The sequence below is a fragment of the Canis lupus genome, chromosome 22, assembly GCF_048164855.1.
Source record: "Canis lupus baileyi chromosome 22, mCanLup2.hap1, whole genome shotgun sequence".
Classification (NCBI taxonomy): domain Eukaryota; kingdom Metazoa; phylum Chordata; class Mammalia; order Carnivora; family Canidae; genus Canis; species Canis lupus.
In genome coordinates this window covers 50438589-50450786 of record NC_132859.1, presented here as the reverse complement: position 1 = coordinate 50450786, position 12198 = coordinate 50438589, and the positions used below count along the sequence as shown (strand labels likewise).

The 12198-nt window shown below is 40.9% G+C and overlaps 1 pseudogene; it reads right to left on the bottom strand.

The window, feature by feature from the left end:
- The window catches only part of LOC140614330 (U1 small nuclear ribonucleoprotein A pseudogene), a 46206-nt pseudogene extending 38606 nt beyond the window's left edge, over positions 1-7600 (bottom strand).
- Between the last annotated feature and the right edge of the window lie 4598 nt (positions 7601-12198).

Sequence of the window (12198 nt, the reverse complement as noted above, 5' to 3'; positions counted from 1 at the left end):
GCTTTGGACCATGATCTTTGAACTTAAAATTTGGAAGTTGTTGGGCTGGCTGAGAGACAGGGGTACCCAAAATGGCGGACATCTCAAATTGGGTCAAAATGGCTGATCTTCCCTCCAAAGCAGTCGTGACCACCACATCATCTCCAGTAAATCAGAGCCTAGACGGGAAACTGAAATTTTCCATCCAGGACTTTCCAGCCAGGGACCACCCCCCATCGTCTGTACTATTCCCACCCCCAGCCAATCACCTAGGGACACGGTGTTCCAAATTAGGCAAGGGACCTACCCGGATCCGGACCCGGAACCCCCACACTCCCCAACGCCGGTGCTTCCTCTCCAGTCACGGAACCTCGCCCGGTGCTTCCTCTCCAGTCACGGAACCTCGCCCGAAAGCACTCTCGGACCTACTGCCTGGCTCTGCTGGTTTTTTTTTTTTGTTTTTTTTTTTTGTTTGTTTGTTTTTGTTTTTATTTCTCTGCCGTTCATTTTGGAAAAAACCTAACAGAAGTAATTTACATTATTTCAAAATTTGTTAACAAATGTTAGAACATCTATTAATGCTGGCCACATGTCTAAGCTTTTGGGAATCTCGAACTGGGAGTTAATATTCTAGTTGAGGACAAATAAGCATAATCAGATTTACCTATTTATCATGTTTATTACATTTGAAGTTGGTAAAAAGTATGGAAAAAAGAAACCTTGGGCATGACAGGGGAAGTTGGAAGTTCCAGCCTTTGAGCTATGGTATGGAATCAGGAGTGGCTGGGCTCACATAGCTTTGAGAGAATCTGATTAGCCTTTCCAATCAAGCAAAATGCTTTGTTTTGTGACTGTTATTAATCCATTGACTTGCGGAGATTTATCATAATGCCTGGTCAAAGAGCCTAGTAAGAGAGGTGCTCTATATGATGAGGGAGCAGAAGGCAAGCTGAGGGCAAAGCACAAGCTAACACCTTGCAACTGCCTCCCTCCCCCCTACCCCCAAGGTGGGATATGTGTAACATTCCTCTGGTACTCCCGACTGCCCTAGAACAAAGGAAAGGGAAAAACAAATGGTTAACTGATAGACATCACAGTCACACAGGATATGAGTCTTCATCAGTTTGCAACTATCTTCATGATTTACAAGAAAAAAGGTAATCTCCAGAAACCTATAGACTCAATTTTCTGGAGCTCTAACATCACCCTCCCTGTCTTAGGATAGAAAATCTCTCTCCTCACAACCTCAGTGCAGCTCTTTCTGTCCATGGGTTCTATCTCCATCCTTTAATAAAACCCCCTTTTTGCACCAAAGACATCTCAAATTCTTTCTTGGCCATTGGCTCTGAACCCCACCACTTCCAACTGCATCATATAGGTGTCTCCCTAATCAGGATATGCTGTCAAAGGAAGTCATATCCTTATCTCTCCCAAAGCACCAAGTCTCACAAAATGAGCAAATGAGGGGATGCCTTCATTGTCCAGTCCTCTCTTATAAAGCATTTTGCCATCTCTCACTGCAACACACCTTCTATAGCCCTTTCTGCCTTACTCCTTATCAGAGAAAAGCATTGGCAGCAACATGTAGTTCCCCAAAAGTTAGTGACTTGAAACAGCACAAACTTATTATCTTATAGCTATGGAGGTCAGCAGTCCAAAATGAATGCTACTGGGCTAAAATCCATATGTCAGTAGGACTGTGTTCCTTTCTCAAGGCTCTATTTTATTGCCTTTTCCAGATTCTAGAGGCAGCCTATGGTCTTTGCTGAAGGCCTCTCCCATCTTCAAAGCCAGCAATGGCTGGTCAAGTCTTTCACATCAATCACTGACACTTTGTCTTCTGCCTCTCTATTCCACATTTAGGGAATCTTTGTCATTACAATGAAGATCATCCAGCTATTTAAGATGTCTATCAGTTAACCACCCACTACCTTAATCCTTCTTTGCCACATAACATATTCATAGGTTCTCAGGATTAGGATGTAGACACGTTGGTAGGCCATTATTCTGCCTGTCATACCATCAGACAACAAAGTTGTCAGTGAAGAAACTGATTCCTCTGTTCATAGCCGGTTCCCTGGAGCCTGACATCTAGTATCAGTCAATAAATTGTTATTACAAATTTAACTAACTAGCACGTGGCAGATACACTTACCTCTACCCACTAAAGATCTTTTTTCCCAGCCCAGCTCTACCCAGTATTGTATGTTCTTCGTGGCTTTGCTTAAAGCTACTTCTTACATGAACCAAAGTCTTCCTCCTTATTTCTAAGGGCACTATTATTATTATTATTATTTTACATATGTTTCATTATCCTGTTAATTTTACTAGGTTCTCTACAGCCTGGATCCTGATGGTCTCATTCCTTTCTGAGCTCTTCACAGTTGGTAGCACATGGTGAGCTCTTTTGTAGTTAAGAGTAAGGGGAATAACACAAGGGAAAGATCAGAGCAAGACAGCAACTGGGGAGTGTGAGAGTCAAAAAGAAACCTCTTTTACTCTTTCGTTTCCTCCCATTAAGAAGAATCTCCATTGCAAAGTGGCTAGGGTGCTGGCATTGGTGAACACATTTGTAGTAAGATGTTAGAATCAGATTCTTCCTCCCTCATTGCTCTGTGGGAACATTCAGTCCCCATGAATGCCATCAGTCCCAGAACCTGCAGCCCATCTGACATGTATCTCTTTGCTGAGAGTGAAAGCAGCCCTTTTTAGTTTCGATTCCATGATAGCTCTGCCTCCTGATCTGGCAACTTACTTTGTGATCTCTCCAGTATTTGGGGGGCATCTATCACTCTCCTTTGCTGCCCTGTTGCCTCCACCGTCTTCTTGTACATGGAGTGCTGCCCCTTGCCTATTGAAGGTCATGCCCGAAAGCCTACATCTTGGCTGAATAGCTTTTCCTTTCCAGAAAGTGCAGAAGGTGACTTCCATGCACTTAAAAAAAAAAAAAAAAAAAAAAAAAAAAAAAAAGTGCGTGTGCTTTTATTTTTCTTTTTTCTTCAAAGATACTTTAAACTCTTTGGTCAACACTTCTGATCATTTTCCTTTCAGATACCCAAGGTCAAGTGCTATTTTTAGCCATTGTTCTCCCCAATGGGGTTCTCCTCAGAGCATCCCAGCTACTGGGGCTGTACTTTTATAAGCTTCTTCAAGGGATAGTACATAGGTAGCTACATCTCATTTCTTCCCCTTTTAAATTGGTTAAATCTACAGATCATTTGCTTATTGCATGTCTAGTTATTATTGAATAAAAACTTAAGTAAGAATAACTGATTCACAATAGAAGAAAACACATAACTGGGATTGCTTTGAGAGAGAATATTCTTTACCAGGTGTTCTCTTGAGTAGAGTACTGGATATGTTTGAAAGAAGTACTTTGTTAAGCCACTGGGAAGCAGGTGAGACCCTGAGGGGACAGGGTGAAAGTAAAATGGTTAGTGAAAGCAAAGAGAAGATATTTGTGGTTGAGAGAGGAGGGGGATGTGGAAATGAATGAAAAAAGGAGAAGGAGGGGGAGGAGGAGAAACAGAGAGAGAAAATAGCCAGCAAGGTGGATGAAGGCCATGTATTTCAAGATGGTACCCTTTCACATGATCCCTCAAATCCTTGATGAAGTATAACAAAACCACAAAATATTTGACATGAGTAAATTCTTATAGGAACTGGTGAGGCCAGGTTGTTGCAATGCAAACTTGGGACAACTTAACGCTGCCAGGTTGAAAGCTATGAGATATATGAAGATGTAAACCACAAATGTCCATAGAACTGTAGAAAACAAAATTAATACCAGAATTAGAACTTCCCTGGTTGGCTCTAAGTCCATTAGTGGGAAATACTGTTTAAAAATAGTTACACTTCAGTCTGTACAATAGCTGACTTGTACAACCCTCCTTCTGATATCATACTTCATGACCCAGCTCTGCCCCTACTCTACAAAAAATCTTTTTTCCTATGACTCGTTCTCAGTGGTGTCCTGCCCTCTAAAATTCTACCTTTATCACCTTTGGTACATAGTTTAGTGCTTAAAGTTAGTATCTTGTGTTAGTAAAAATAAATTAAAAAACACAAAGCCTTCACTGGCCTTCTGGAAGTGTTATAGAGAAGAGACACTATGAGTGGCTCAAGGGATGCAAGAGAGAACAACAGCTTATTGTCTTTGTTGATGGTGGCATCTGAGGACAGCAATGGCTACAGTATGATTAATGGTGATCAGAGTCCAGTGTAATTCACAGTAGCCAAAGCTGGATAATGATGTTGTGAGGTAGTCACTAGTGGCTTGAATTTGGGCATTGTTTGAGGTTACACAATCTCTTAAGGTAGTTTCTCATCCTCCTTGGCATTCTTTTTATTTTTTTAAATTTTAATTCATTTTAGTTAATATATAGTGAAACATATTAGTTTCAGGGGTAGAATTTAGTGATTCATCAGTTGCATATAACACTCAGTGCTCATTATATCATGTGCCCTCCTTAATGCCCATCACCCAATTACCCTATCCTCCCAACCATTTCCCCCCCAGCAACACTCAGTTTGTTCTCTAGTCTCATGGTTTGCCTCCCTCTCTGTTTTCTGCTTATTTTATTTTTCCTTCCCTTCCCCTATGTTCATCTGTTTTGTTTCTTAAGTTCCACATATGAGTGAAATCATAAGTTATTTGTCATTCTCTGACTCACTTATTTTGCTTAGCAAATGATTGCAAATAGCAAGATTTCATTCTTTCTGATGGCTGAGTAATATTCCATTAAATATATGTGCCATATTTTCTTTATCCATTCATCTGTCAATGGACATCTAGGCTCTTTCCATAATCTGGCTACTGTGGGCATTGCTGCTATAAACACTGGGGTGCAGGTGCCCCTTCAAATCACTATTTTTATATCCTTTGGATGAATACCTAGTAGTGAAATGGCTGCATTGTAGGGTAGTTCTGTTTTTAACTTTTTGAGAAACCTCCATACTGTTTTCCAGAGTGGTTATACAAGTTTGCATTCCTACCAACAGAGTAAGAGGGTTCTCCTTTCTCTACAACCTTGCCAACATCTGCTGTTTCCTGAGTGGTTAATTTTAGCCATTCTGACAGGTGTGAGGTGGTATCTCATTGTGGTTTTGATTTGTATTTCCCTCATGACAAGTGATAATTTTTCTTGTGTCTATTAGCTATTTGTCTTTCTTCTTTGGAAAAATGTCTGTTCATGTCTTCTGCCCACTTCTTGACCAGATTTTTTGTTTTTCAGGTGCTGAATTTATTAAGTTCTTTATAGATTTTAGATACTAGCCCATAATCTGCTATGTCATTTGAGAATATCCCTTTCTATAGGTGCCTTTTAGTTTTGTTGACTGTTTCCTTTGCTGTGTAGATGCTTTTTGTCCTGATGAAGTCCCAATAGTTCGTTTGCTTCTGTTTCCCTAGCCTCTGGAAATGTGTCTAACAAAAAGCTGTGTTCCCCTCCAGGATTTTGATGGTTTCCTGTCTCACATTAAGGTATTTCATCCATTTTGAATTTATTTTGTGTATGGTGTAAGAAAGTGGTCCAGTTTCATTCTTCTACATGTGGCTGTTCAATTTTCCCAGCACCATTTGTTGAAGAGATTCTTTTTTCTACTGGATAGTCTCTCCTGCTTTGTCAAATATTAATTGACCATAGAGGTGAGGGCCCATTTGTGGGTTTTCTCTTCTGTTCCATTGATGTATGTGTCTGTTTTGTGCCAGTACTACACTGACTTGATGGCTACAGCAGTGTAATAGAGCTCGAAGTCAGGAACTGTGATGCCTCCAGCCTTTATTCTCCCCCTCAACATTCTTTTGGTTATTCGGAATCTTTTCTGGTTCCATACAAATTTTAGGATTGTTTGTTCTAGCTCTGTGAAAAATGCTGATAGGGATTGCAATGAATGTGTAGAATGCTTTGTGTAGTGTAGACATTTTATTTTATTTTATTTTATTTTATTTTATTTTTTTTAGTGTAGACATTTTAACAATATTTGTTCTTCTAATCCATGGGTGTGGATTTTCCATATTGTGTCTTCCTCAATTTCTTTCATAAGTGTTCTATAGTTTTCAAAGTACAGATCTTTTACCTCTTTGGTTAGGTTAATTCCTAGGTATCTTATGGCTTTTGGTGCAATTGTAAATGGGATCAATTCTTTGATTTCTCTTTCTGCTGCTTCATTGTTAGTGTCTAGAAATGCAACTTGCTTTTGTGTGTTGATTTTAAATCCTGCAACTTTGCTGACATTGTGTATTAGTTCTAGTAATTTTTTGGTGGAGTTTTTTGGGTTTTTTTCATAGAATATCATGTCACCTGCAAAGAGTGAAAGTTTGACTTCTTCTTTTTTTTTTTTTTTTTGTGAAAAACCAAACCTCAAAAAAAAACACTTTAATTCCGGCCTAACAGCGCCAGGTGCAATGTCTGGGGACAGACTCTGGGTACAATGCTGTGTGGGGACCACTCACTCACACACGGCTCTGAGAAGGCCCCTGAGGGGGACTTACCTTCAGGGGGCTGAGCCAAGGGGGGAAGGGGTGGCCCCAGAGCAGGGGGCAGGAGCAGGCAGGGGTAAAAGGTGCTACTTCTTGGCAAAAGAGATCTTCATGGCATTGTTCTGGGTGATCTTGAAGCCCTGCAGTGCATCGCGAGCGGCCCCTGCCTGTACCTCATTGTCAAACTCCACAAAGGCAATGTCGTGCCGCCCGGGGACCAGTCGTACCTCCTTGAAGCCAGGGAACTGGTTGAAAAGCATGGACGGCATGAGCTCATTGGTCTCCTCGGGCAGGTTGGTGAGGAATAAGATGTGATTTGGTGGATTTTCTGAAAGAGGCTGGGCTGGTGGCATCTGCCCCGGCATAAGCTGCTGTGGGGGCATGGCTCCTGGTGGGATTTGTCTAGGTGCCAGGTCTGGAGGCGGGATCATGCCAGGAGGCAGCATGTAGGGAGGCTGGCCTGGCATGTGATGCATGATGTGGGGGGGCTTGAGTCATTGGGGGCATACCCGGGACAGGGCCCTGGAGAGCCCCCACCACAGGGGCGGCGGCCCCACCCTGCACAGTCTTCTTGGCTGCTGGGGTCTCCTGGCTTTTGGGCTTCCTCTTCTCCCGCTTGCGGTCCCGCTCCACGAAGGTACCCTTTATCTTGGCAATAATATCTGAGTCAGTCTTGGCATACTGAATGCGCATGGGCTTGTCGTAGAAGGGGAAACCCTGCATGGAGGCAGGGCATTGGTGGCGCTGCTGGCTTCCTTGAAGATGACAAAGGCCTGGCCCCTCATCTTCAAGCTTCGAGATACCAGGATATCCAGGATCTGGCCAAACTGGGAGAAGATGGCATAGAGGGACTTCTTCAGCTCATCCTTCTTGATCTTCTCGTTGAGGTTGTTGATATAAATAGTGTGGTTGGGGCGGGTCTCGGGAACTGCCATGGAGAGAGGTGCCGAGGTAGAGCTGAAAGAAGGGGGAAAAGGTTAACTTCAGCCCCGGGTTTCTCCAAATCATCTACCCTAAAGCAGGCTTAACGAGCTGCTCGGGGATGCGGATCTTCCTTCCAGGAGGAAGTCTGGAGAGCAGGGAAGGAAGTACAGCTAGGAAACAAAGCGAAAGCAGGACACCGCTTCTGCTCCCCGCGTGGTTACCCAAAAGTTTGACTTCTTTGCTGATTTGGATGCCTTTATTTCTTTTTGTTGTCTGATTGCTGAGGCTAGGACTTCCAGTACTATGTTGAACAGCAGTGGTGAGATCCCTGTCTTGTTCCTGATCTTAGGGAAAAAGCTCTAAATTTTTCCCTGTTGAGGATGACATTTGCTGTGGGTCTTTCATAGATAGCTTTTATGATATTGAGGTATATTCTCTCTATCCCTACACTGTGGAGGTTTTATCAAGAAAGGATGCTGTATTTTGTCAAATGCTTTTTCCACATCTATTGAGAGGATCATATAGTTCTTATCCTTTCTTTTATTAATGTAGTGTATCATGTTGATTGATTTGCAGATGTTGAACCACCCCTGCAGCCCAGGAATAAATCCTACTTAGTCGTGATGAATAATTCTTTTGGTGTACTGTTGGATACGATGTGCTAGTATTTTGTTGAGAATTTTTGCATCCATGTTCATCAGGGATATTGGTCTGTAATTCTCCATTTTAGTAGGGCCTTTGTCTGGTTTTGGATCAGATAATGCTGGCCTCATAGAATGAGTTTGGAAGTTTGCCTTCCATTTCTATTTTTTGGAACATTTTCAGAAAAATAGGTATTAATTCTTCTTTATCCTTCTTGGCATTCTTTAAGCCATTCAATATCCCTTTAAAAATACATATCCTGCTTAAATCTGCTAGATTTAAGTTAAAATAAACAGATTTTATTGCTTAAAGAATAACACAGACTATACAATTATTTTAAACATGGCTGTGATGAAAATCCTTTAAGGATATAGCTGACCCCCTTATCTTCTTGTGATACATCCCAAAACTCCTAGTGGATGCCTGAAACTGCAAATAGTACCTAGACTTTTATTATGCTTTTTCTATACATATATACCTATTATAAAATTTAATTTATAAATTCAGAACAGTAGGAGATCAACATAATAAAAGAACAATTATAACAATATACTGTAATTATAATTATGTAATCTAGTTTCTCTCTCTCTCAAAATATCTTATTGCACTGTACTCACCCTTCTACTTCTTGTGATGATGTGAGATGATAAAATGCCTACATGATGAGATGGAATGAGGCAAATGATGTGGGCATTGTGATACAATGTTAGGCTACTATTGACTTTCTGGAAATATGTCATAAGGGGCATCCAGGTTGCTCAGTGGTTGAGCATCTACCTTTGGCTCAGGTCATGATTCCAGGGTCTTGGGATAGAGTCCCACATCAGGCTCCCCTGCTTCTCCTCTGCCTGTGTCTCTGCCTCTCTCTGTGTGTCTCTCATGAGACACATAAATAAAGAAAATCTTTTAAAAAAAGAAAGAAAGAAAACCTATCACAAGAAGGATCATCATCAGCTTCTTGACCCTGGTTTACTGAGTAAATGCAACTATAGAAAGCTAAACTGTGGATAAGGGGGGTGGGGGGAGGGCTACTGCAACAATTATCAGTACATGACTTGATTATTTCCTTAGGATACATTCCTAAACTTGCTTTTCTTTTTCTGAATAAGATAGAATAAGCACCCGTCCATCACTTCTACCTTATGTGACTAGGAAACGTGGACAGAGTGCATGAAATAGCTATTTGAGGACTTTGAAAAATAAATAGTAGAGGCTGACTGAGGAAGAACCCAGATACAAAGGTACCACCAATTTGGTAGGGAGTTTACTGTTTTTTTTCCCCCTACAGTAGTCAAACTCCATGTAATCAGAGACTCAGAAGTGAGCACTGTGGCACAGAAAAGCTCCAGGAGAATCCCTTAGTCTTTCTTGCTTGAAGAGTTGGATAGCTAACTCTTTTTTTTTTTTTTTAAAGATTTTATTCATTTATTTATCAGAGACAGAGAGAGAGAGAGAGAGGCAGAGACACAGGCAGAGGGAGAAGCAGGCTCTATGCAGGGAGCCCGACATGACTCTATCCCAGGACTCCAGGATCAGGCTCTGGGCGGAAGGGGGCGCTAAACCGCTGAGCCACTCAGGGATCCCTGAAAGCTAACACTTATACACACACACACACACACACACACACACACACGGGGGGGGGGGGAGGGGTTGGGTGCGGTGGGAGAAAGAAAAAGAAAGGCAGAAATCCTCCTGGATTTATTTTGTCTTATATCCCAGTCCCCAGGTAATCCTGTCAAGTGGGGATAGTAGTTGATACCAAGAGAAGGAAATACTTCTCAATTCATTTTATAAGTCTGGCATTACCCTGATACCAAAACAGAGATAGTACAAAAATGAAAGTACATACCAACATTGTTCATGAAAGTAGATATAAAAGTGCTCAAGAAAATATTAGCAAATTATAAGAGGCAATACATAAAAAGGATAATACACGTGACCAAGTGGGGTTTAGTTTGGGAATGCAAGCTGATTCGATATTCAGAAATTGATCCATGTAATTGACCATTGGTAGTCCAAAGAAAAAAGACCCCATATGATCAAATCAATACATGCAGAAAAGACATTTGACAAATTCCAACAGCCATTCTGATGAGAACAAAGGGAAGAGAAATGTAGATAAAATTAAATTTCCTGACAATTTGTAACCCAGTGAAAGGTATCTGAGACATGCAGAGTGTGACATTCCTTAAGGAACTCAAGGCCGCCTTAATGTTGATGTTTTGCTAAAGAGTAAAAGCAACCTTAGCTTGACAATATAGCACCATCTCCAGGATTCTGTGTCTTCTTTAACATATGGAAATCCCTTTAGAGACTTCTGTTATCCTTACCCTACCCAACTTAAAAAGTATATAATCAGTTGCTCCACACAATCACAGGGCAGCTCTTTCTGCCCATAGATCCTCTCCCTGTTGCATAAAAAAAAGCACATTTTTTGCATCAAAAATGTCTCAAAAATTCTTTCTTGACCATTTGCTATGTGGCCCCACATCACATTCCTGATAAAAATTCTTAACAAACTAAGAATTTAAGGCATTATTGGGATTTATAATAAAATGTATATATTAGGTCCTTGTTCCTGGCAGAGCTCCTAAAACCCTTGGAATTTCCTGTGATAAGAGCAATAAAAGTGTCTCTTACTGTGTTAATAGATGACTTTTACAAAGCACCTAAGTATAGGGGTGGTTGCCAGGAGAATCAACAGTGTGATTTGCAAGTTGTAACTTTTAGGGATGCCTTAGTGGTTCAGTCTGTTAAGTGCCTGACTTCGGCTCAGATCCTGATGTCAGAGTCCTAGGGTTGAAACCCTTGGTGATCCCCGCCTTGATTCAGAGTGATCTCCACAGTGGGGCTGCCTAGGGCTCCAAGCTCAGCAGGGAGTCTGCTTCTCCTCCACTCTCTGCCCTTCCCCCCATATGTACTCTCTTTCTCTCTCTCAAACAAATAAAAATCTTTAAAAAAAAATGGTTGGAACTTTCAGCCACTACTTTCCAACACACATACCTCCTGGGAAGGGAGAAAGGCCAGAGATTGAATTTTATCATCAATGATTTAATTAACATGCTTATGTAATGAAGTTTCCCAAAAACCCTCAAAAGGGATGGGTTTAGAGAACTTCTGAGTTGGTTAATATGTGGTGGGTTCTGAGAGAGTGGTATGCCTGGAAAGGACATGGAAGCTCCACATCCCTTCCCACATACCCTGCCCTACACATCTCTTCCATCTGGCTGTTCCTGAGTTAGATCCTTTTATAACAAACTGATAATCTAGTAAAATGTTTCTCTGAGTCCTGAGCTGCTCTAGCAAATTAGTCAAATCAGAGGAGATGTTTGTTGCAACTTCCAATCTGTAGCCAGCAGGTCAGAAGCACAGGTGACAACCTGGTCTTGTGATTGCTGTCTGAAGTGGGAAGGGGAGTGGTCTCGTGGGACTGAGCCCATGGAATCTGATGCTATTTCCAGATAGTGTCAGAATTGAATTGAAATGTAAGATGCTGAGCTGGTGTCAGAATTGCTTAGTGGTGTAGAAAACACACATATCAGAAGTGGGTGCAGAATTGTAGAAGAGAATCTCCTCAGCCTGATATAGGATGCCTACAAAAAAAAAAAAATCTACAGCTAACATGCTTGTTAGTAAAAGGTAGAATAATTTCCTTCTAACATTAGAACACTAGGAACAAGGCAAAGATGTCTTCTCACCACCGCTATTCAACATGACACTGGAAGTGTTAGCTAATGGAATTGGGAAAAAAGAAACAAATAACAAAATGAAACAAAAGAACAACAACTAAAAAAAATATAAGTTGCAACGGAAGAAATAAAATGATACCCTTTCATAGACAACATGACTTTCTATGTAGAAAATCTCAATGAATCATCAAAAAAATCTCCTAGAACTAATAAGTGAGGTAAGCAAGTTTGCAGGATACAAGATCAATATATAAAAACTAGTCATATTTCTATATACTAATAATGTACAGTGATTATTTAGTATCAGTCAAATTCCCAGAAAGGTTTTTTGGTAAATGTAGATAAAACTATCCTAAATTTTACGGAAAACAGATAAATTGGAACAGCTAAAACAATTTTGAAAACGAAGAATATAGTTGGAAAAACTAGACTACTTGATTTTAATACTTACAGTAACCAAGAGAGTATGATATTGATGAAGAG